Consider the following 22,774-nt stretch of genomic DNA (forward strand, 5'->3'; position numbering starts at 1 on the left):
TATATATATAGATTACTTCGTGCTACATTATCTATAGAAGTGACGATAAATGATGACGTTATCAAACAGTATCATGTTATCACGACAACAATTAGTAATACAAATATCGATAATAATTATAATGATGATATTTTAATTATACGACAATATATTGCGCGCATGAGTTGGACAAAACCTGGAAACGGTGTCAAGGGCGAAGTACTTGCCACCTTACCGTTATACTTGGTAAAAAAAACCAATATATACCCGCACCTAGGCACTCATAGACATTAACTGGAATCGATACTTCGATGCTATAGTCATATGTGTATCAACGGGTGTTGGCCATGTATGAATATACAGAAAGTACGCTCACGGTTTACTCAGTTATATCAATGCAACTTATTATTATCTAACCACATACTGAAAATTTCTTACTAATATGAATTTTTGTTAACTATATATATATATATATATATATATATATATTGGATGTACGTATATGTGTAACCATCGTATTACATATGTCGCGTGATAGACGGGCCGGCCGGGCTCAGCCTGACGGTTAAAGGTACACAAAAAGTAACGAATCTCTCATAACCAAATTGAATATTATGAAACACACAGACACCAAAATATAAAGGCAACCCAGCTAACGTCAATATCGTTCACTCGTATTGTTACGTAGAGAGCCGAACCAGCCAGATCAGCTATAGAAATCAGTTATCAGAAAAGTATCTATGGAAGAATCCTTGCAAATCATCTTCCTCTACGTATAGTTCAATTATGACAGAGTGTCAAAGTTGATTTGCACCTACAATAACAATGGCTTTGCAAAATCTTCAACCTTTAGGCAATGGTAAGAACAACGTACGTGAAAATGATCGTATCTTTCAAACGAAGCTGTACTAGTCCGACTAATTTTAATGATCTAAGGAATTTACTGAACTTGAAATGGTGAAGTTCGTTCTTCATCTAGTTGCTTCAGACCGCGAGTGATTAGGTGGCAAAAAAGGCAAACGGCAGTATCTCGCTATTTTTACCCGTTGCTCTAATAGCAACAGACGATAACCTTTGTTACTGCATCGTGTATTGTCACCATGTTGCATGGTATCCTGAAATGCGCTGAGTGAAACTAGTCTATTCCAATAGGATGCATTTTGGTCCATGGTTGTAGCGTACACGTACGGGTCATCTTCACTCAGTACGGTGACGTGTTGTTTGACTGGCTATTCTTATATATGTACTCATTTACCCTCGGTAAAGGCAAACACGGAGATCTAGGAAAGCTATTTTCTGGTAAATGCGTGCTTGAGTGGGTGGCGGTCAACTGTACACAACTACCTCCTTACTTCTGCCAATTACATTTTGTTCATCTCTAGAAAAAAACTGAAAGGTACTCAATTTTTCTATTTTACTGACTTACTTGTACTTCGGATACTATTGTCCAATAGAGATAGCCGTTATGTACATTCGTGAAAGATAAGATACTTTTATTATCATTGCAACAGTCACTGCGTAAAACAAATGAAGAAGTACTAATGATTTCAGCTGGCCTTGTGTAGACCGTATGTATTTATGTTCGGAACGCTAGATGCTGACCAGTACTCAGTATCAGTCAGCTCATAGGCACGCTGTGGATACTGAGCCCAGGGAACCGGTGAGTCGAGCCCGCCGCGACGGTAATAAATAATCAAGAAAACACTCGATATATATATATATATATAATAAAAACACAACACATACATACATACACGCGAGAATGATACAAACAGATTGTATCTTGTTGGTGATATTCTCCATATCTTAACAATTTTTTATGGTTTTAGTAATCGTTATAGGTGTGATTATATACTTTATGTTTTCATTAGTACGTATAACGGAATAACCCAAGATATTGTAGAATTGTTGGCTACACAACACTCGGACGTCAACGAAACGTAACATATTATATATGATTATATTCATAATGATACTGACAAACAAGATCGTAGGATATGGACGCCAATAATCATATATAAACCGAAGAAAAAAGAGTTATTGGGAACGAAAAACTATCGTGTAGAGATATATTCTCTACTACGGACAGCTACTGCGAAAGCATGCGCGTATCAAATGCGAAAACAAACATCTGTATATAGAGTAATACGTATAAAAAAACATGCACCAACACTGATAAAACAAGTAAACGTACGTGCTAAGGGAAGACTGTCTAAGATCAGTTTTTGTATTTGTTGTTAGAAGCGCAGAGGACATCCTAAAGAGTTGGCCAAATTCGGTTTGTCTTGTTTAAGTAGTATGCTACAAAGTGCGACAATGTTCTAGGCAATAGAGGAGCGGTCACCGTCATTTTCTGAAGCCCACCGGACTATACGGGATGCTATTTAATTCGTGGAATTGCTGTGGTCCTTAATGTTGTTTTTCGCCATGCCAAAGCTGTCTGTGTTACGTTTTTATACGCCATTCTGTTCTGTTTTTTTTTTTTTTAATAGTGTAAATATTTTGACAAAAAGAGTAAAAAAAAATTAAACAACAAAAACGCAGTTTCTACGGCGATAATATCTGAATTTAGGACTAGTGACGCTAACGCTAACAAATGGATCAACTTCTACCGTTGAACAAGTACAAGTGTGCATACAAGGACTGCATACAACACACCTGAACATGTAAATGGGGTAACATATATACTTAATAGATGGTTGCGTAAGCTTTGCGTGTGTTTCCTAATCGCGTCGACAATACGATATCTTAGAACTATTGCAGACGCTAACCAACGACCGAAAACAGCGATATCTATTAAAATCTATTTGAACATGGAACTAAGTTCTGGTGCACAACTTTGTTTTTGGTGGTGCTAACAACAGGACTACTGACATAATAACACCACCTGCATATATGTATATATCGAAACTTTTCATGTAATCAGAACAAGCTGGGATTAGCCTTTCCGACTTAATTTGCATTTTTTAAAAAAATATTTTTCCTTGATTTTACGTATGAGTTTGATCATAGAGGTGCCAAATCAGCTAGCGGCCCTTCTATCAATATATTACCACTTTTCTATACCCATCTCCTTGTTGTCCTAGCGGCCATCATTGATGTTGAACGTTTTTCGGAGAGGGAAAAGCCTGCTTATAATATCTACGTACGATACAGTCCCCCACATTACCAACGATCGGTTTCGTTCGACGAACCGATTTCGTCCGCGCCGCCACTTAACCCTGCCTTCATTTAGAATTATTTTTAATAAGGCCAACAGGTGACATTGCGCTAGAGTCAGCATTCAACACATTTCCATACGGATACATGTAACACCTACTAGCTTACAGTTACACCATCCAACTGCGAACTTAGAACCAATTTAACTTATTAGCTAGGCTGAGAGATAGCAGTGAATATACATACATATAAACAAGAGAATTATCATTGCAGGCGCAGAGTACAGATATATACAAGTCGTATAAAATACTATATAAACAGATGTATTATCAGCGTAAATCGTTGCATCAAGACAAACTCTAGCACGTATATACGGACGGCTAGTAATAATTGCCAATTGTCTCTTCTTACGGTAAACAACAACTTTAGTAATAATAGTAATAATGATGACGCTGACAACATGAAAATGATTACCTTTTTCTAGCGAGTCGCTACTCTCGTATAATTTTTGAACAGGTTTACACTGTTCCATATCATTAGATAATTATATCAGTCATTTCTGCTGCAAAATGACCGGTATCCGATCTCGGGTAATAGCAGGTAATTATCCTTATGGCAGGGACGTTCAGCCTGAATTCTGTTTCAGGCCCGTTTTTACATCCTTCAATTTAAAAGCAGAACACGCCAGGAAACGACGGCATATGACATACGTTATGATATGAATTGTTCTAGCTTCGTAACTTTACCACTAGCTGCTCTTGCAATGAGCGATCGCTGTGCGGGAACTTTCAAGTTCGCTAAAATTTGCATAACGAACCATTGAGTCAGAAAGGTAAAATGTAGACCTACTGAGCAATCGTTGAAACCAGCGGAGGCCATAAAACAAGAATATAAAGCTATTTTAGTAGCTTATATGGCGTGACAAATACAAATCGAACGATTCAAGATCTATGGGACTAATTATGATTAAAAATAATGAGGTAATAAGTTATAACTAGAATGGTACTGCGATGGGGAGGGGTCGAATTTTACAAAACTAACCACTATACAACAACAACAACAACAGAGACGCATACAAGATTATATATATATATATATATATATATATATATAATGTACTGAATGTTAAGTAAGGACAGATTGGCGAAAAGCGACAGCAAAAAGATGCTCAGATCTGTATAGGAGATTACATACGGACCAATACTTGTTAGATATATAAATAGAAAATATATTATAAAATGAACACACATATATATATATATATATATATATATATATATATATGACTTGTTTTAATACGCAGACTGAAGCTAACAATAACTAGAAGTCGACTGAGATCACCGTACTAACGTCAACGAAAGGATAGCAATGATGCTGAGTTCCGGAACTTACAGTCCTAAGTGACCTACGGTCGTTTACTACTACTAAAAAAAATCGATGACTGACTAATTAACTAACTAACTAACTATCTATCATTGAAGTGTGAGACGGCGCACAAACATAAGCACTCGTACGAAGCACCATAACGACAACAATTTCGTGATAATCCTAACCACAATGAATTAGGAAAATACTTATTTTTGATGATTCTGACAATAATCTAATTTCAATCATTATTACACCAGAAATAACAACAATAAGCATTATTGCTAGCCTTTAAGGATTGTTGTTGATTTTTTTTTTTTTATTTGAAATTGCTGGAATTGTTAGTGGGCAATAATTAGCGCTAATAACAACAACAATAACAAGGCGAAGCAGAGGAAAACGAAAAGGATCAGAGGCGAGACGCTTCATTCTAGCAACAATTACTATTAATATATTACACAAGATACGAGAAGGTACTGAGCGTTATTCTGAGTTGACTGAACGCTCGTTCGTATGTGAAACGAGAGCGAAATAATAATAAAAACTGAAAAAGCAATTCATAGAAAAACTACAAGGATGACAAAAATGATTATGCCACTTAACAACCAATAAATAAATAAATAAATAAATAAAAATGTGTATTTTATCAATATATAAAACGCGATACACTCTTGCGCTTTGTTAGTTACATTCAACCGGTCAGGCAAAATCTCAAAATGTTTTAAGTGCTTTTATTACATGTCTCCTTTGTAAACATTTATATATATCAAGTAACTTATATACAAATGTATTAAGTGATTTGCCATAATCCCGTAGTGCATGCTCATGTATACGTAAGGTGAGCCGAAAATCTCTTGACAGCTCAATAATCGGGGCAGTGTTAAATATAAGATATATTTAAGCTCCATTTGTCATGCAATACACACTTGTTCTTGCGTTGACAAGCTATTAGCGTGTGTTGTTTGTTGATGGCCATCTTGGTTTTTGTAGAGGGCATTGTCTAGGGGCGAAAGGACAAAAAAGTTGCTATCGTCAGTTTACGATCAATCAAATTAACATCTCGTAAGGAAAAATATTTCGAGAACCGGCTCCATCTTTCCCGCAGATTCTCCCAGGATAAAATTCTAGTAACCCCAAAAAAGAGTCAAATTCAGCCAACGATTGTTCGAAGTCCGACAGCGAAAGAGACAGGCAGGTAGGCAGGCAGGCAGGCAGGCAGACAGACAGACTTTCTGCTAGTGTAGATTGACTGGACGGAACTGCAAGTTTCGCCCCGCGAAACACCTGATTGTACGCACGAATTACGTTAGTTGTTCGCTTAAGTGATGTACAATTAAGGGGCTAGAAGTTTTGTTCCAATAAGTAATCTCTAGTCGTTTAGACGAAACGCTGTTCACAGGTAGAAACAAAAATAACGTTCCTCAATAGATGTGAATGAACAGGCTAACTTTTTAGGGATGTTCTATTGAGAAGAAGTTTAGAAAAACTATTTAGCTAGTGGGTAACTTGTGGCTAAAACAGAAACCAGTTAGGTGGCCAACTTAGATCTAATTATCTTTACTACCGGATGAGCCCACAATTTTTATGCCTAATCGCTTAAGAAACTACTCAAGAATTGAAAGGAATAAGCGAAACATTATCCTGTGCCGTTTAGGTCCATCTCCCGAACCGAAACCTAGTGTCACACACAGCGTTTGAGAATAATTCAATGGTGTCTTCCTAGTAACAATACATCTAACGAAGTTTAATGAACTATGTTTGGTGCGTTCGCCAGGCAAATCGAGATTAAGGCTATGATAGTTACAAACCTTCTTAGTGGTAACGCTGGCTCATTAGTTCAACGCTGTCGTACGATTGTTTGATATACAGTTTATCGCCGTTGAGATACAGATGAGTGGCTTCCATAATATATACACTGTTATTATAATCTGCGCTTATCAAATGAAAGCTTCAACTGCCAAGAGACCTACGACCCATTCTACAAGTATATATATATATATATATATATATATATATATATATATATATATATATATATATATATATACATAGAGTTAAGATTTAAGCCCAAGCTACTCAGGTTCACCAAAAGATCGTGCGCGCAGCTACCACTGATTACTCGCAGCTGGATGCTTAGCTTTCAAAAAGCCTCGATGCGTCAAAAGAAATGTTTCATTGATAAATCTCTTCAAAGTTAAAAAGAGCAGTTTACACACTGATGGGTCTATCAGTGTTTTATGACACCAACAGTTCGGGCGACGAGATAAAGCCATGTGGAATTTATTTCATGCCATGCAGTGCATTCTGTTGCGTTGTAGCATCTCTTCTTCCACGTAGAATCTGCTGATACCGCAGAAGATGTTGCACTATAACGCCTTGCATTTATACAAGCTAAGAACTTTTCTAAACTTCAAGCAAATCCAGTTAATGAACGTCGCCAAAGACGAACTATAAAGGCAAGGCAAACAGGGGTTCATGATACCCAGATATACGAGATCATTACTTCTTCTTCTTCTTCTTGATGCTTCTTAGCAACGGGAACACGCAGGAACTCAAAGAACACTCGCATTGCAGATTGAAACAAAAGGGTAGTGGAAGCTCGACTCGCAACGTTCATGACAATGCATTGAGAGGCGATATCGAATTCAGAAACGATCCACGAGTTCATGAATGCATAAATTGTCATTGATCGTATGCAATAAATAAGTGCTACCTATATATCCTTGGAGAACAGGACAACAAACCTTCAGTGCCTGAGTATTCACTATGCTGAATCAGCAGGTCCTGCTCTTTTGTAGACAGTTGAAATAGTAAGTTCCGATTTCAGTTCAATTAAAATACTTTTCAATATGCTAGTTTCCTGCACACGCACTGGTGCACCATCAAACAACAATTCCTTAGTCTAAAAAAACAGTTGAGCCTTTCTTTGGGGGCTTCCATAATAAATATAAATAATTTAAATGAAAAGCCTACACGAGGAAGCCATATACAGCTGGCGTTCCGAGAGGATATATTCACTAGTGTACTATTACGAGGAATATTGTAGCTTACAATAAGAAGTTAACATTGTGTGTAACCGTTTAATAAAGTAATATATTTGAAAGATACTCAAAATTAATGATATATCCAATTAGTTAAACTTTCTGTTCAATGACTTATTAGCAATTTTGATTGTTCTTACGCTGAAGCCTGGCGGGTTTCGAAGGAATTAGGTCCATGTATTAGGTTACGTTCTCATGATAATACATAGGCATTTCGATACAAAATGATAGTTCTAATCCATATATCAAAGCTTGATGAATTTAGCTTTAAAAACAACTCACTCATGTACATCCTTTAAACAGGCAGGGTTTGGGAGATCTCAACAGGGAAGGGTGCACACGAGCCGAAGATGAATACTATATGAAAAGACTATGAATCATGTCACAAGTTATATTTGGTCCGACAACATGACAAATTCAACTTGAGTAGTAACTTTGATCTTTGCCGGACGAAAAAAAAAATAGTTCAGCACTAGTTTGTCACGACGAAAAACACTGATATATCTGTTCGTATAAACACTAAGTTCGGAAGCAAGACAGATAAAATTATCTGTTTGCTTAGTACTTTTGCCTTACTTACGCATGTTAGCTCGGCAAGCAAAACAGCTATTCCCGCTAGTTTGATCCATTCTTACAATTTTGAGAGACCCTATCTTTGGGCGAAAGGGTACCGCGGTGAAGGATACGATAGAAGCTAACAAAATTTGGAGAAAATGCCGTATTAGCTCGCGATCCTATTACTAATAACAAGTAATTATGCTGATATATTTGCGAAAGACACCTTTATCCTACAGTCTAAAATAGACAACTACCAATTAATTAATTGGAAGCAAAGTTAAATGGGCAAGTAAAAAAGATCAGTCAGTTAACAGGGCTAGACGAAAATGCCTGCCCTTCAGAACTAAATTGTGGCGTTCGCTAGAAAACAAGATGTTTCCAAGGATAACCTTGCTGGGTAATGTGAAACTGGGTATATATATATATTTACATTATATACGTACTCCTAAACCGGCGATAACCAAAAGTCATATCTTTTAATTCGGTTATTGCTAGCGTATTCCTGGGAAATAGCTGGATAATTATTTTTCCAACGAAGCACACCCAGTAAAATTCAATGACTTGCGCAAGCTGACAACCCCTAAATTCTGCTTTTCAGCCAGACTTCAGGAGATATGGTTTATGGTGCTCTTCTCAAAGTAACAGCTGTTTTTTTTTTACCAGCGTCGAGTTTTTTTTTTTTGCTAACACTATCACTGTGGTTGCTTTCGAAGCAGACGATCTGCAATTTGTAATCGCCGTCGCTGAAGGTACTTGTGTATATATGTCATTGGCTGATTTTTAGTTTGTGACGTTTGAGAAGTCGGTCAAAAAACAAACGAGAAATGATTAGAATTTTTATTTGCTTCACGCAAACCCAAGAAACCGAAGGTACTTAAGTGTTGCCTTAATATCGATCATATAGGTTTTTGGCCAAGATGAGTTTTTTTACGTAATAAAACGTCTTCATTTTTTTAGACTTTAGGAAATGTAAAATGCCTCGCGTGGAAAATATCGCATTTTCTTTATTACTTTATTACTAAATTAATTTCAATAAAATTGTGCATGTGTCACATGTACCTAGGGCGGCACTTTGATGAAATTTTACTTCGTATGAATTCGTAGGATTCTGATACCTTATCCAATGATACTGAATGATATTTTGTTTTGTAGGTGTTTGAATGAAGCACAGAAAATGAAAGGAGATCTGAAATATATAAATCTTTTTTACCATGAATTTATGACGTGAAAGTATGAACTATAAAACCCTGCACTCATGAAATAGGAAGATTTAAATGATTTAAAATTTAATGTATAAACATATATTTTAATTTAGAAACAACAAATCTTTAAAATGAATAGAAAATTACTTATCATTTTATAAGGTGTAGCATAAACGGTTTCTGCAATTTCGATTAGTCGATTATAACACATTTATATAGACTTTACATAAGGTCAGGTTAAATATCTTAAGTGAAGTCCTGACTCAATCACGATCACGCTACGCGAAATCAGCCATGCCTTATTTAGCGCCACTTAGATAAGCCCATGAAAAAAAATAATACAATGCCCTGTTTGGTTTAAATGGACACTCAATAATAAGATACCGAACAAACAGCTACTCTATATATCTTCATAAATTTATATAGGGTGCTTGGTCTGCAGCGGTGCGTTTTGTGTATGTGCAACATAAATTTTCGTGGGCCGTGTAAAATATTATCCAGACTGTGATGTTCCATCACATGCCAAGAATAGCACAAGGATCAAACCTGTATTTCCACTCAGGGGTTGTCCTAGCGAACTGCTAATTGCCCACTTTGGTTTTAAATTCAGGCCTATCAAAAACGTTGCATGTCTCTCCCCCCTTCTCTCTCTCTCTCCTCTCTCTCTCTCTCTCTCTCTCTCTCGCTTTCTGTCTATCTATCTATGATGCACTTTAAACAGTTGTAGCTGGCAAGCTTCTTCTTTGACACTTCCTTACCTCAGTGGACCGGCCGGTCTCGTTTGGCCTTTCTGCTCCCTACTCTAATCTTGACTGCTCGAGGTTTGGTGCATTTTTTGTTTTTGCTTCGTGTTTGCCGTTTTATTGTGACTTGGCGTAGCGTCAATGAAACAAAAACACTAGCCAACTTGCATGGAAAAAATTACTTATTTCGAAGAAAGGCATGTCTCAGATGAATAATGTATACATCACATCTCCACACATGAGGCCTCATGTACAATTAGGGATAACCGTTTTATTGTACCATTCATGATGAAGCGCCCATAACACTTGCTCTCATTTTCAGTAGGATTTTCATCCGTTAAGAAACGACGCGCGGCAAAACTCAGACATTTTTGAAAATGTTCCTGCTCATAGGTTATTATTATGAAATCATTATTGGCATATAAATACACAAGAGGCATCTAAATACTTGGATGCGAAAAGTTCCAGTAAATATTATCAGCACCCTTCCTCGTCTTTGGTATCTTAAACAGATTGTTCACGAACTGTATTAGTCAAACTATAAAATCGCAGAAGAAGTTCGACTTATATAGTTAAAATAAGGCCCTTAAAGCAAATAGTGACACTCAAATCCTATGTCGCAATGGCTAAAGGTGTATTCTGGACGAGGGCGCCAACTGCCCCATCAACAGGTCAATTTTACGTCTGGATTAATAAACCACAGTATTACGTGAATCGATAGCTCTCTGCTGACAAAGTCCTTTTCACTGTTCGTGTCAAAATATGCAAGGACAGATAACGTTCGACTGAATGGTGTCAAAAAAAAAAAACTCAAAACTGGGCCTATATTGGACGCATATGCCGCGTAAATATCATGGCATTTTTTCAGCATCTGTAAGAGCAATTATTAAAAGCAATTTATAAAGCGGTTTCCGTTATGCTTGAATTTTTATTAATTTATTCGAATTCAGAATCTGCTTAGTTGAATTCCACTGTTGCCTTCACAGATGAATGGATGCAGAAGTGTTTGGGTTTTCGCTAGCAAAGTCCTTGTTCCAGAGCCAAAGGCCGCTACATGCACAGAAAGCGAAATATGCTAACCAGTTATAATTGATAGAAATGAAGAGAACGAATATTGCAATAAAGAAGTAGTATATCTTAAACGATCGTCTGTCATAGTATAGGAGGAGAGCTTGGCTTGTTTAGTCACGGTTCAGACTATAATATGGATATGATGATTTGAATTTACATTTCATAGGACACCTTGAATTATCAAAAAGCTGCGACTTAAAGATTAAAACGTATTACAAAAATGTTTGTCCAGTATAACCCAGTGTAGAGCAACACACAGGGAACAGGTAGTAAAGGAGATATAATATAATACTACGGTTATTATCTCGGTATCGTGATATTTTACAATCAATCGAAAACTAAAGCAGACTCTCAGTATTTCAACAGAAATACTTATCTCCGGCCTGAGGAGCAAAAAACTGCAATTAAGGACCGCTGGAATCGGCCAGGGCAGTCAATCAATAATAGCGTCTTTTTCTTTCTTTACAAAACCTAACAAACCGTGTTACATATGTAGTCGGTAAATCTTCCTGTTTCAATTGAAGGTAAATAAGAAGCCAGGGTAAGCCACTTAAATTACGTTAACTTAAGTTACGTAAGCTGTGGAGGCCACTGCTGAAAAGTGGTGTTCCGGGGATCATTTTGAGAAGTTTAACAGTACCCATCACTTCAGAATATGCGTAGATGGCTCCGAGTTTTCAAACGGCCCTGTGACTAGTTTTTAATATTGTTTCTATAGCTGCTTGATGCCCATGGGTAATACTTCGATAATTAAAAATTATAATTTTATTATTAATTATAATTTTTATTGAAAAAAATAATAATCGGTCAATATAGTTGGAAAATTCGCTCTTCTTGTACAAACAGAGTATCTTGATTATGCTGTTTGCGTAGGGTCAATTTCAGAACACACAGATGTGGTAAGTCAGTTGAAACTAGTGACGCCCAATTTAAAGGTGGATAAAATTTTAAGCAATATAGTTTATGACGGTCACGCTATCTGAATGTAGTTCTTTGTTACGTCATAGATACAGAGTCAACTTAGATAAACAAAAAACATTTAATAAATAATATACATTTTTTTGTACCGATACCGACTGATTCAGACAAACTGAATGCATCTTCTATGAATAGTAACAAAGAAAAAAAGATCGTTTGTTAGTAAAATGTCTTCAAGCTCGCACGTTAAAATGCAGAATAGACAGAACCAGTACGTGGAGGCAGTACGCGTACGTTTCATCGTTCTTATTTGGAGGCCATTGTCCGCCTTCGATTTGTCTACGAACGCGTTCAACTGGCTGTACGCTCACGACGCGCTTAAGCTAAATCAAGTTAGACAATCGTGGAATTGTCCTGATACACAAATCTGAACAAAGAAAAACACCGTTCAAATAGAAAAACTATATAGTTAACAGTTTGATCAACGACATTCAAGGCCTGGAAGGACCATTATTATTCAAAACATTCGATTTAACAATTAAATAAGTACAAGCATAATACGCAGGTGCAAATACATGAAGCCCTATTACATAGAGTGATACAATTATATGAAATCCCTATTGGCTCATTTACACTCTGGTTACTGCTCTTGTCGTCCAGCAGACAAATTCATCACAGAACATCTTAACCCACCTTTTTTTTCCATGTAGCTTTTTACCAAAGACGGCTTTGAAACTTTAACACTTATCAATTTAAATAACAATATTGAGAAATCGTATTCATATCCAAGTTTTTATTCTATTTTGGCATGGCATCTTAATGAAAAACGCTTTCTATGATATTTTCTGCGTAACTTGTGCCAGTCAAGATCGCAGTGGCGAGTAACTACTATAATACGTCTCCAGGTCGTTTGTGGCGTTTTCGCTTAGAAATTCGTGCGGGAAGGGCATCCAGATCACCCACAAAATCCATAAGGTTGCTGTAAAAAAGTGCGGGCCGCTATAAAACATCTATCTCTATAGCCTCTAATTTATTATCACTTTTAGATACATTTTAACTCTACTAATTTAAGCTATTTCATGAATCGTGCATAGGACGAGCCAATTATCGAACATGCGGCCGTTTGAATCGGCTGAAAGGTGCAAGGCTTCTACAAACCTAGCGTAGAGCGGTAATTGTTTTTCGAGTCGAGGTTCGTCCGGTTTAGTATGGTTTACGATGTGACCCGGGCTAGACAACAGACGTCGGAAGCAGCTACAGACCTGGGTCTAGAAGAAAACTGGCCTGTCTTTTTTTTTTATATTATCGATTTCTGCTTTTTGGTTTTCTTAGATCGTTCAGATTTTCGCTAAAAGTATATTTTGCGTAACTTTATTGTTCCCCCCATTCCCCAGTGTTGCTTATCGCAACAGAGCCAAAGCTTACTGCAGTTGATGCCAGCCTACGAATTCAAATTTTCTGGTAATTTAAAGTACATGAAAAATCAGGCGTCCCGTTTCACAGACATGCCTTTCCTTCGTTCTTAGTCTTTTAGAGGCCTTCTTGGTGATTACCTAGCGTTTGCCTCCTAATAATCCTCAGACCCCACCTTCTCCGCTCCCGTGACATTTAATTTCGTGGCGGGTTGCTGGCTCGAACCCTGGCAACTAGATATGCCACAGTACACGTGTGCTTAAATTAAGAACAACATTCAATTTTATTTATACAACAGAAAATTTTCTCGGTATCTGCCACACTTATTTCAAGCAATCTAATTGTACACTTATGGCCAATCTAGCCTCAAAATTGTTCGATTTTGTTAATGACTTTTATAGAATCAGGCAAGTCAGACATACAGAAAGAAGACTTGAAGTTTTTAACAGTCACAAATCCGAGAGACCTGTTGACCCACTGTCCAGCTAACTTGCAGATATTCAGCAGGTTAATTTTGCTTAACGATAGTACTAGACGTAATGAAACAATTATTAGGCCAATGCGGAACAGTGCATATACCACATTACCCAGAGCACCTAATAACTTCAGCGCTGAAGTTCTTTGTGCAAATTTCGACATCAGCCAAGTCTCCTCGAAAATCGCTTTAAATTGAGGAGAAAAAATGGCTTCCGTGGAAGCATAGCGCCACCAACACTAACGGAAAATCCCTTCTTCTTTTAATTTGTTAGAAATGATAATAGCGGCGAAATAAACCATTTCTAGCCGGATAGTAGGTATTTATAAAATATAACAACACCGAGTATAAGCCGTCAGTGGTCATACTGATCAGCGTAATACAAACAGATCTGGTCGTAGTGTATCAATGACGCTGCATGCTAGCTAGCAACATGAATGCCACTTTTCCCTTTTGAATTTTTTCTAATCATTGATAACAGTCAACCAACGAAAACAGTTATGTTCGACGATCTGACGCTAACGGGTATCACGTTCCTCCCACGTGCAGATGCGTGCAGAGCTGGACATGCTATTGGAAGTGTATGATGCCTTTTGACTGTTTGGAACGCAGATAAAACCTCGGCCGATTGGTGTCAAACAGCGATATGTAGAGTGGATGTACACTGTGCATTGGATGCAACGTTGAGGAGAGAAGTTGATACGGGGCAAAGACGCCTACGGAAAGACCTAATAACCCCCAAGTGTAAATGGGGATTGTTACAGCTGTTCCTAATAATAATAATAATTCAGTAATAAAGCAAACATATAGCAACTATTAGCCAAAAAGAAAGTAAGCTTGCCAACTTTTCAAAGCGTTTTGACCGCTCACTCCACAGCTTCTGTTCGCTTATTACTAAGGCGTATATAGCTATTTGTCTAACAAATATACGTCCGCCCGGTATAGAAGATTCTTCCGGCTCATGTTAGCTGCAAAATACATATATACATACGTCAATTTATCGACCTGGAAACGCAAAGGGCATTCTTTACCAAAGGCCAAGTTATGAATGAAATATGCCTCTATGACCTTATGGACGGCTACAGTGGCACTGAAAGTGGTAGCCAAACAGAAATAAACATTCGATTTTTCCTGTCACCACTTTTTGACGTCCACCTAGAGTTTTCGTTGGCTGACCGCTACGACGAAGTCGCGAACCGCGGGAGGAGGTCGTGTACATTGACAGTGGCGAGTCAATCAACACAACGACACAGGTTTGACGTTGATGGTTCACCAAAGCTGGTGGCGCCATCAGCTGGACGCATCGCGAACCAATCACACAGACATTTGTAACTATTCTCTGTCAACTATATGTATGTCAGTAGTTTTGCTGGTCGCAGTTTACGATGAATCCATCCCCGCTGCCGATGAATTAAAGAAGTGCTCGCTGCGAGAGAACCGGTCCGCCAGCTCGGTTCGCTTCGGCTAGAATAGATCCACACACAATAATATAGACCGAATCGCTGCCGTCGGATAGTCGACGTTAACCATCTGTGAACGAATCTGTGCACAGCTTCGCTATCTCAGCACGTTCCGGGCCTCTAGTTCCTCCTCGCCACTTCTTCTTGTCGGACGACTCTGACAGTCGAAGCAGCAGCAACTTCGCGGCCACAGTTCTTGCCGTAGCTATCAGACAGATAGGTCGAGCGATCACTTGGGGGGCCAACAGGTTGAGGGCTCACACACACAACGATACGCCGCCGACGACGACGACGACAACTAACTATGTGAGCGTCTACCCCGGTGAAGGTGCTCATATACTGGTGCACCAGCTTGGCTGGTGCCGCTATCATTGCTGTGTTTACCGTATGCCCGCTTCAGCTTTACGGCCGTATTTTCATCGTTCATAACAGCCACGTTACGGTGGTGCCTCGACCGCTTAGCGAGCGAACGAGTGAGTGAGTGGAGCCGCACGCGGGGCAGGACGGGACAACGAAGCGCCGGCCACCAGCAAAGAGCGCACAGATTGTTTAGTAAGTGTGCGGCGTGCGACTGCGTCAAACGTCGAACTGAGCCGTGCGTTATTCGTTGGTTGACGCTTCACGTTGCCGCTCAGCAGAACGACCGGCGAACAGTCGAAAACCTGACGCAGATCGACAAAAGCAAAGAGTGGAACGGATTTGCCCGAGACAAAGACCGAGGACCCCGCGCCGGCAATGGTTGCGCCAATGGCATCAGGTCGCGCTGGTACCAGCAGAGCAGACGACTGATCGAGAGACAGCCTGACAGGACAACGGCTCGCACCGCACACGCTTTTTTGACAGCAGCCGGCGCTTATCGACAGTAAACTGCAGCAGCAGTAGCAGCAGCGGCAACAGCAGCAGCAGCAGCACCAGCAGCAGCAGCAGCAGCAGCAGCAGCAGGAACTGCAAGCAAGCTGGAGGAATCCGTGGCGGCAATGGCTGGCGAGCACAGCAGTGCAACGTGGCACCGAGGTAATCTAGTGCTTTTACCATAGTTAGGGTTGGCGGCTCCAATATCTAACAGCCGCACGATTACCTGGCACATCTAATTTGCTTACGTGCGATTGGTTCCGACGTCGGCTAACTTCAATAGTGGACTTTCTTCGATACATCCTTAGATGATACAACTGCTACGCACGGAAACGGAAGCTCGAAGCTAGAACGGATAGCGTTAGTTCCAATGTGTAACACTATGGCTGTCGCATCTTCTAACCTATCGTTTAATGTCGTATCGTGAGCGTCGTACTATCGTCGCATGAGTTCAACGAGTCCATAGTAACTTATCATTGCAAACGTGCGATTTCGAATATTTCTGAGTTCGTTATCATCGTACTTGTTTGTAGAAGGAAGAATTAGATTATCGTGCAGTATTTAGCGTGCCGATGTGAACCCCGACTATGTTCATCTAAGAAAGGAAGAACGTGCATGCATTTCTGGTTATTATTGCTATTCGGTCGATGTGCCTTTTCCATAGCAGTGACGTGCCATTCCGAACAGGATGAGAAGCTGACCTTTACAGCCGAAGCTTGTTGGCGTTTTTCGCAGCCCGGATGATGGTCGTTACAGCATGTCTGAGGTGTTCTGAAGCCTATGGGACCACCTCTAGTCCTGTAATGGAAATGTGGTACCCCTAACCCTCCACGGCGAAAAACAACGAAGAAAGATCGACCATAGTAAGAAGCCGAGCAGGACGAAGGAAGTGTGACTGGGAAGTTTGCAGATTCGGAGATTGGTGATGTTTGGACGTGCTAGTTGTAAAATAGCAAGTGGCCACAAAGGCCAAGGAAAGAATCATAGATAAATATCCCATATTGAACAAATCGAGATGAGGCGGGGTCTGCTTCCTGAACTCGTGGTGCTGAGGAATACGGATAGCTAACTTTACCGTTGGTGATCGTTGTGCCCAACAGGCAACAGTCAGAAAATCAAAAGTGAGTTCATCTAGTATTCATTGAGTGACATCGGCACATACAGTCTCGTATATTTCGAAGCGCTTAATGAAACGGGTAGCAGTCTTGTTCACGTTTCGGTGACAGGTAGGTTGACACATTTGACGACGGCCTCAACCTTACAAAGATTCACAAGCCATGTCTAATCGCTTATTTCGAACCCATCTAACCATACGTAACGGTATCGTATTTGTTATTACATGCACGAAAACAAACAGAAGCAACAATTCGCCGTGTGCCGAACACCATTTAACCGAATCCTACTTTTCTAGCTGTACATACGACTAGAATTACATGAACTAACGCCTTTCTGCTTGCGTCGTCGGTTAAGAGATCTAGTGGAAAAAACATCAGTTAATAATCATTCACTGTTATTTATTCTGTTGAATTGCTATACATTTATAACCAGACACGGTGATGAAGCCGTGTCGACTGAGCCGTGACTATTGTTGCGTCTGTCTGTCTCTCTGTCTGTACAAATCGAAAACACGTTGGCCAGGACGGATGCTGACGAAAACGTGCGACCGATCAGTCGTTGTCCTGTTGCTACGGTCCTCCCTGCTCGGGCGTTCATTATCATGTATTCTTCTCGCAGGCCACTTTCTATCGTCCTATATAATCAAGCAACAGAGAACATCCTAAGTTATTTCACATGTACGGCTATGTATTCGAAAACAAATCGGCAAAAAGATCCGCTTATCTGCGGCACCTGGCCGTTCCTGACTGAGTGGCCTACTACTGTGATGTGGAATCAGACGAAGGCAATATCTTCAAACGGTGCGTAACGAGCTGACACTAAAGTGAAGCTTGGATTCGTATTGTCATAGCAATTACCGCTGCTTATTCATTTACATTTTTTACGTGATTTTATGTTTTTAGATAAAGTCGCTCGAGTGCTCATGATGGATAGACGCAAGCACATCCTCTATACTTCGACATTTAACGTCTGTGGTCTAACACTGATCAAACTCTAATTTTCGTCCTCTGATTCCAATTGTCCTAGTACTGTTTTCTTATCTACATAGGCCAGCCACAACCGACTGCCGCTGTAAAAACTGACATTTTCTCCATAGCGCATTACGCCGTACCAGTTAGCAGACATAGGTTGTGCGATACGTGCATACTACTTTCTGTCCAGCAACATCCGACTTTAGCCTCGGTCACTTATTTGGCCGCGGCGGTTTTTCGAATGTCTATATAGTGCTATTGGTAGCAGCAGTCTATGCGATGGTCCCATTTTTCGAATGGTGGGTCGTCGTCCGCCGCTTCATCGGACGCGGTCTGGCTGGCAAGGTGTGTAACTATTCGTCTCTCCGCTGGGAGCCCCACAGTACGAAACGTCGACGACACAGCGAGCGTAGATTGGGTTCGAGCATATGTTTATATGTAATTTGTGTGTCTATGGACTGAGGAGAAGCGGGCCTGGGTCCGTCACCATGCGGAGACCAGGACATTCAATCAGAACGAATGCCCCGTCTATCTAAACTGCATTAAGCCTTTGAAATTTTTTCGGCCGTCATTCTCAGCCTCCCCTTACCCCCTCCCCAGCATTGTCATTGTAATCGCTACCACTGAAAATCATTGGGTTCCACTTCCACCGCGTCTATATGCGTTTCGTTACGCGTTTCCGAATTGACGGATCGTTCGTGTTGCTGGCAAGTAGACGACGACGACGACGACGGCGGCGGCGACGGTAGCCACGGGTGGTCGAAAGTAAAAGAAGTCGCCAGTACTCAATGAGCGAATTTGTTTGGATTGCGTAACACGACCAAGTACGTTTCCTGGCATAATATATAGTTGTTCTTATTTTTTTTTTTGTCCTAACATAGGTAACAGCAACATAAGAATCTACATAGAATAGGAAAGAGAACGATATGGTATGTCTGCTTAGGTTCTTGCGGCAAGATCTTTACTAATAGTGCGAACTGTTTGTTGAACATTGTACGTGATCCTGTATGCAGCGCGTTGTCTCAAGAGGGCTCTTTCTCCCAGAAAATTGGCAGTCGGCCACCTTGACTTGGTGTGGATGATCCTGCTTATGGACGATAGTCTGCGCGGTTGAGTACCTATGATAATAAGTATTGCTTAAAAAGTATCTAACAATACGCATGCCAGTGCCAATGCGATTTCTGAAGCTCGCGGAATGGTCTCGCATGTTGGCCAGTTAGGACAGAACGTAGTACGTAATATCTATATACTTCATGGGCTTTGAGGTGCGCGGCTGAATGTGAGGCTACTGGATACATTTGCCAGATATACACAGAAGACAATGATTTTCCTTAATGGAGGCTTAAGCTTAATAAAAATAAAAGAATAAGAATCAAAGCAATGCTGGTGACACAGGAAATTGTTAAAGTAGACATAAATTAACTTTTTGTGTAGATGTTTCCAAACTATGTGTAGTTAGCCTTTCAAACAGGGCGCCATGATAGGGCCAATTCATCTGGTAAAGATCTCGTATGGCGTCTTGTACATTGATATTTTACTATTTGATGATGCATTGAAAAGTCTATTTGCTGCATTGGTCAATGACGGATTCTGAAGTCTGAGACGGAACGTCTGATCTGTAAACATATGAAAAACTTAATAATCATACTTCACTATGTTATAACACTAACAACATTAACCAATCAATAAATTGTTTTTTATTGAAGAACTTTTTATTAGAGAATAACGAAGTTATGTAGACTAATAAAATCAGTGAACCGTCTAAAACTATCGATATAAAAATTAAGTTAAACTAAATATTTGCAATTAAAATTATTATTAAGTTAAGTAGTGATAATAATGGTAGTATGTTAGGAGAACAGGGGGCAAGGCCGGAGCTTGTTTTACAGAACAAAGAGCTTATTCGCTCAACGATATAGTACGGTACTAGCCTCTAATAGCCTCACTGACTTATAGAGAACCCCTGTGCCTATATATCAAGGCCAAATAGCCCGTGCGAAACATCTCTTCTTGTATCTAATGTTATATTATATATCATTATTAGATTGAATAGAGATGGCGGACTCTACAAAGGACCGTACATGCCTATTTCGTTTTAATTGTTTTCGCCTCAGGGGATACATTTCGTGTTATGCTGAAGCGAGCCTGCGACGTGGAGTAAAGAAATATACGGTAGAAAATTCAGCTTCCATCTTTCGCTGACAGATCGTGTATACGTTAAGCTTTGAACCTAGAGATTGGTTAACGTAACTACAGATATACTATAGTTGTCTGTTATGATGCTGTTAATAGCAGAATTAACACGAGGGGGTAAAGTGGGTATTGGAACAGACAATGTAGGAGTGGGGTTCGAAGAAGAAGCAGCTACATTAGTTCACCATAGAATAAAACAGCCCAAACGGGTCATTAGTGGGCTAGCATCTTGTATACTGAATAGGAATTGGCAGTGTTTTAATTTTGATCTGCTTAAATTCATACTTCGACTACAAGCAAACGAAGCTAGCTAATGGATGTAGATCCGGCGTTCGGATATATTATAGCAATGTTTTTCTGCTGTTTTCAGCTCATATTATTTCAAAGTACTCTTTGACGCACAATCGATAAGACTGCCGCTGAAGAACATTTATCATCTGTCGCTCTTCACCATAGCGCTACCTCGCGAAACTTCAGCTACATATCATGTGGTCAAGTGGTTTCTGCTAATCAATCAGTCAATGAATGACTATGGTTATTTTCATGTCAGATTTGTTACGTGACATTTTATGATGGTGTATCAAAATGCTTTTTATACCAGCGCGTGGGTTACAAATGAATTAGCATTATGCACGTCTATATGTTCTTTCCCGTTATTATGTCGCTTGTCACGTTAAGCATCTGTACCGCCACTGATTCGCGCATCTTTTGGTCCACGTGCTGCTGCTGCTGCTGCTATTAATATTCCCCTTTTTCCTGTATGTGGGTTTGCGTTATGACAACCCTGGGACATACCATGATCACCGTCATCGCCCCTTTTGCTGTGGGCACCACCAGCTAGGGGCAAGAAGCTGTTGGGCTGTGGCCCTATCCGCTGATATTCGATTGCCCTTTCGAACATCATTCTTTCGGTTCGCAATCGGTTACATCGACAGGCAAATTAGTGGCCCTTCGTTGATTCAGATGTCAGTAACTCGCAGTGAACAACTTCCGTTGGTATGGCACGGTGCCTGTAGCGTGCCACGTCTACCGTCATTAATCTATATTAAAATGATTAGAAGTTGCCTAGTGTCGATGACGATACTGCCGCTTTTGTTACGATTCAAAGGTGTTGCGTTTAGCAGCGATTCAGCCAGGAGGCCGGTCCGGTGACCGGTCTGTCGACGAAGTGTTACTGTAGTATCGTATATTACGAAGAGAATGCGACCATAGCGCGAGTCCTCGATCGCGCGGATCGACTGCCAGTCGAACTTAGCCAAATCGTGTACCGGATGAGCGTTGCGTCTTCCGCCGTTGGCCCTGTTGTTGCTACGGTGATTTTGGTACGGCTGTATAGGTGAAGTGGGCTTGACACTGAACCATTTATAGCAAAACCATTGCGGCCGATATCGAACAAGCAGCATCGCACGCTTTCGACAGTTTACCGGCAACGGTGTTCCCCACACGTCGTGAATAGGTGTCTCGTCTAGCTATTGTAATAGTATACGCGGATGCTCTGACAAGTGACTTCTGTTGCGACAGGTCTAGATCACTAACGAAACGGACGCACCCGTAACGATGTACACGCTCAGATACTAAATCGATAGCTCGACTCGTTTATGACTCTAGTTCTATTAGTAATTTTGCAGAAGTATTAGCTGCTGCCGAACGACAGCGTAGCTGTTATTTTTGTTACGTTCGCAAAGCTACCGATAATTTCGGTATACGGGTCACGGCTTGCCCCTGTTGGAATTATTGCCCATTGACATTAATGTTGTTGTGCTGTTTATGTCGTAAAGATAGTCGTACCTGCCAGACGGATCTAAGGTCGTTTTTTCACGGCGCCAATAAGCGTGTCTATCCAATATTTGTAGCAGCAGTGAAAGTCGATAACAAACTCTCTGCTCAGTAGATACGTTGAAAGTTCGCTTGCAGTAATACTTCGCGTGGCAATCGAACAGAAGCCTCAGGAACAGGTGGGTGACAATTTTGATAACGACGACTCCTGTTAAGGATTCATCATCAGCGAGTGGACGACAAGCCCCCTTTATGACTTTAATAGAAAAAAAACTATTTATGCAGTATATTGCCTAGGTACGCGGACTATGGAGATCGCACCCCCGGAGTGTGCGGCATTGAACCAGCTGATAATTAAAAGCATTCTCTGTGCTTCGCCCCCGGCTATTCGAAAATAAATGAAGTTTCATTTCCCTTCAAACTGGGATCTGAGAAAGCTATCGGTTTCGCCCTTCTAGGATAGTAGATTCGACGGGTAACAT

The 22,774-nt window shown here is 40.1% G+C and overlaps 1 long non-coding RNA gene across 3 annotated transcripts; it reads left to right on the top strand.

Moving 5' to 3' along the window:
• The first annotated feature begins 15,288 nt into the window (after positions 1-15,288).
• On the top strand, positions 15,289-20,093 carry LOC111253442 (uncharacterized). Of its 3 annotated transcripts, none has more exons than XR_015330045.1 (4): positions 15,289-17,462; positions 17,875-18,152; positions 18,255-19,147; positions 19,337-20,093. It is a non-coding gene; the product is annotated as an uncharacterized LOC111253442 (long non-coding RNA). The 3 variants fall into 3 exon arrangements; XR_015330047.1 differs by having other exon boundaries at positions 18,401-19,147; XR_002674656.2 differs by having other exon boundaries at positions 17,875-19,147.
• Positions 20,094-22,774: the final 2,681 nt, after the last annotated feature.

The sequence above is a fragment of the Varroa destructor genome, unplaced genomic scaffold, assembly GCF_002443255.2.
Source record: "Varroa destructor unplaced genomic scaffold, Vdes_3.0 BEIS01000006.1, whole genome shotgun sequence".
NCBI classification, from domain to species: domain Eukaryota; kingdom Metazoa; phylum Arthropoda; class Arachnida; order Mesostigmata; family Varroidae; genus Varroa; species Varroa destructor.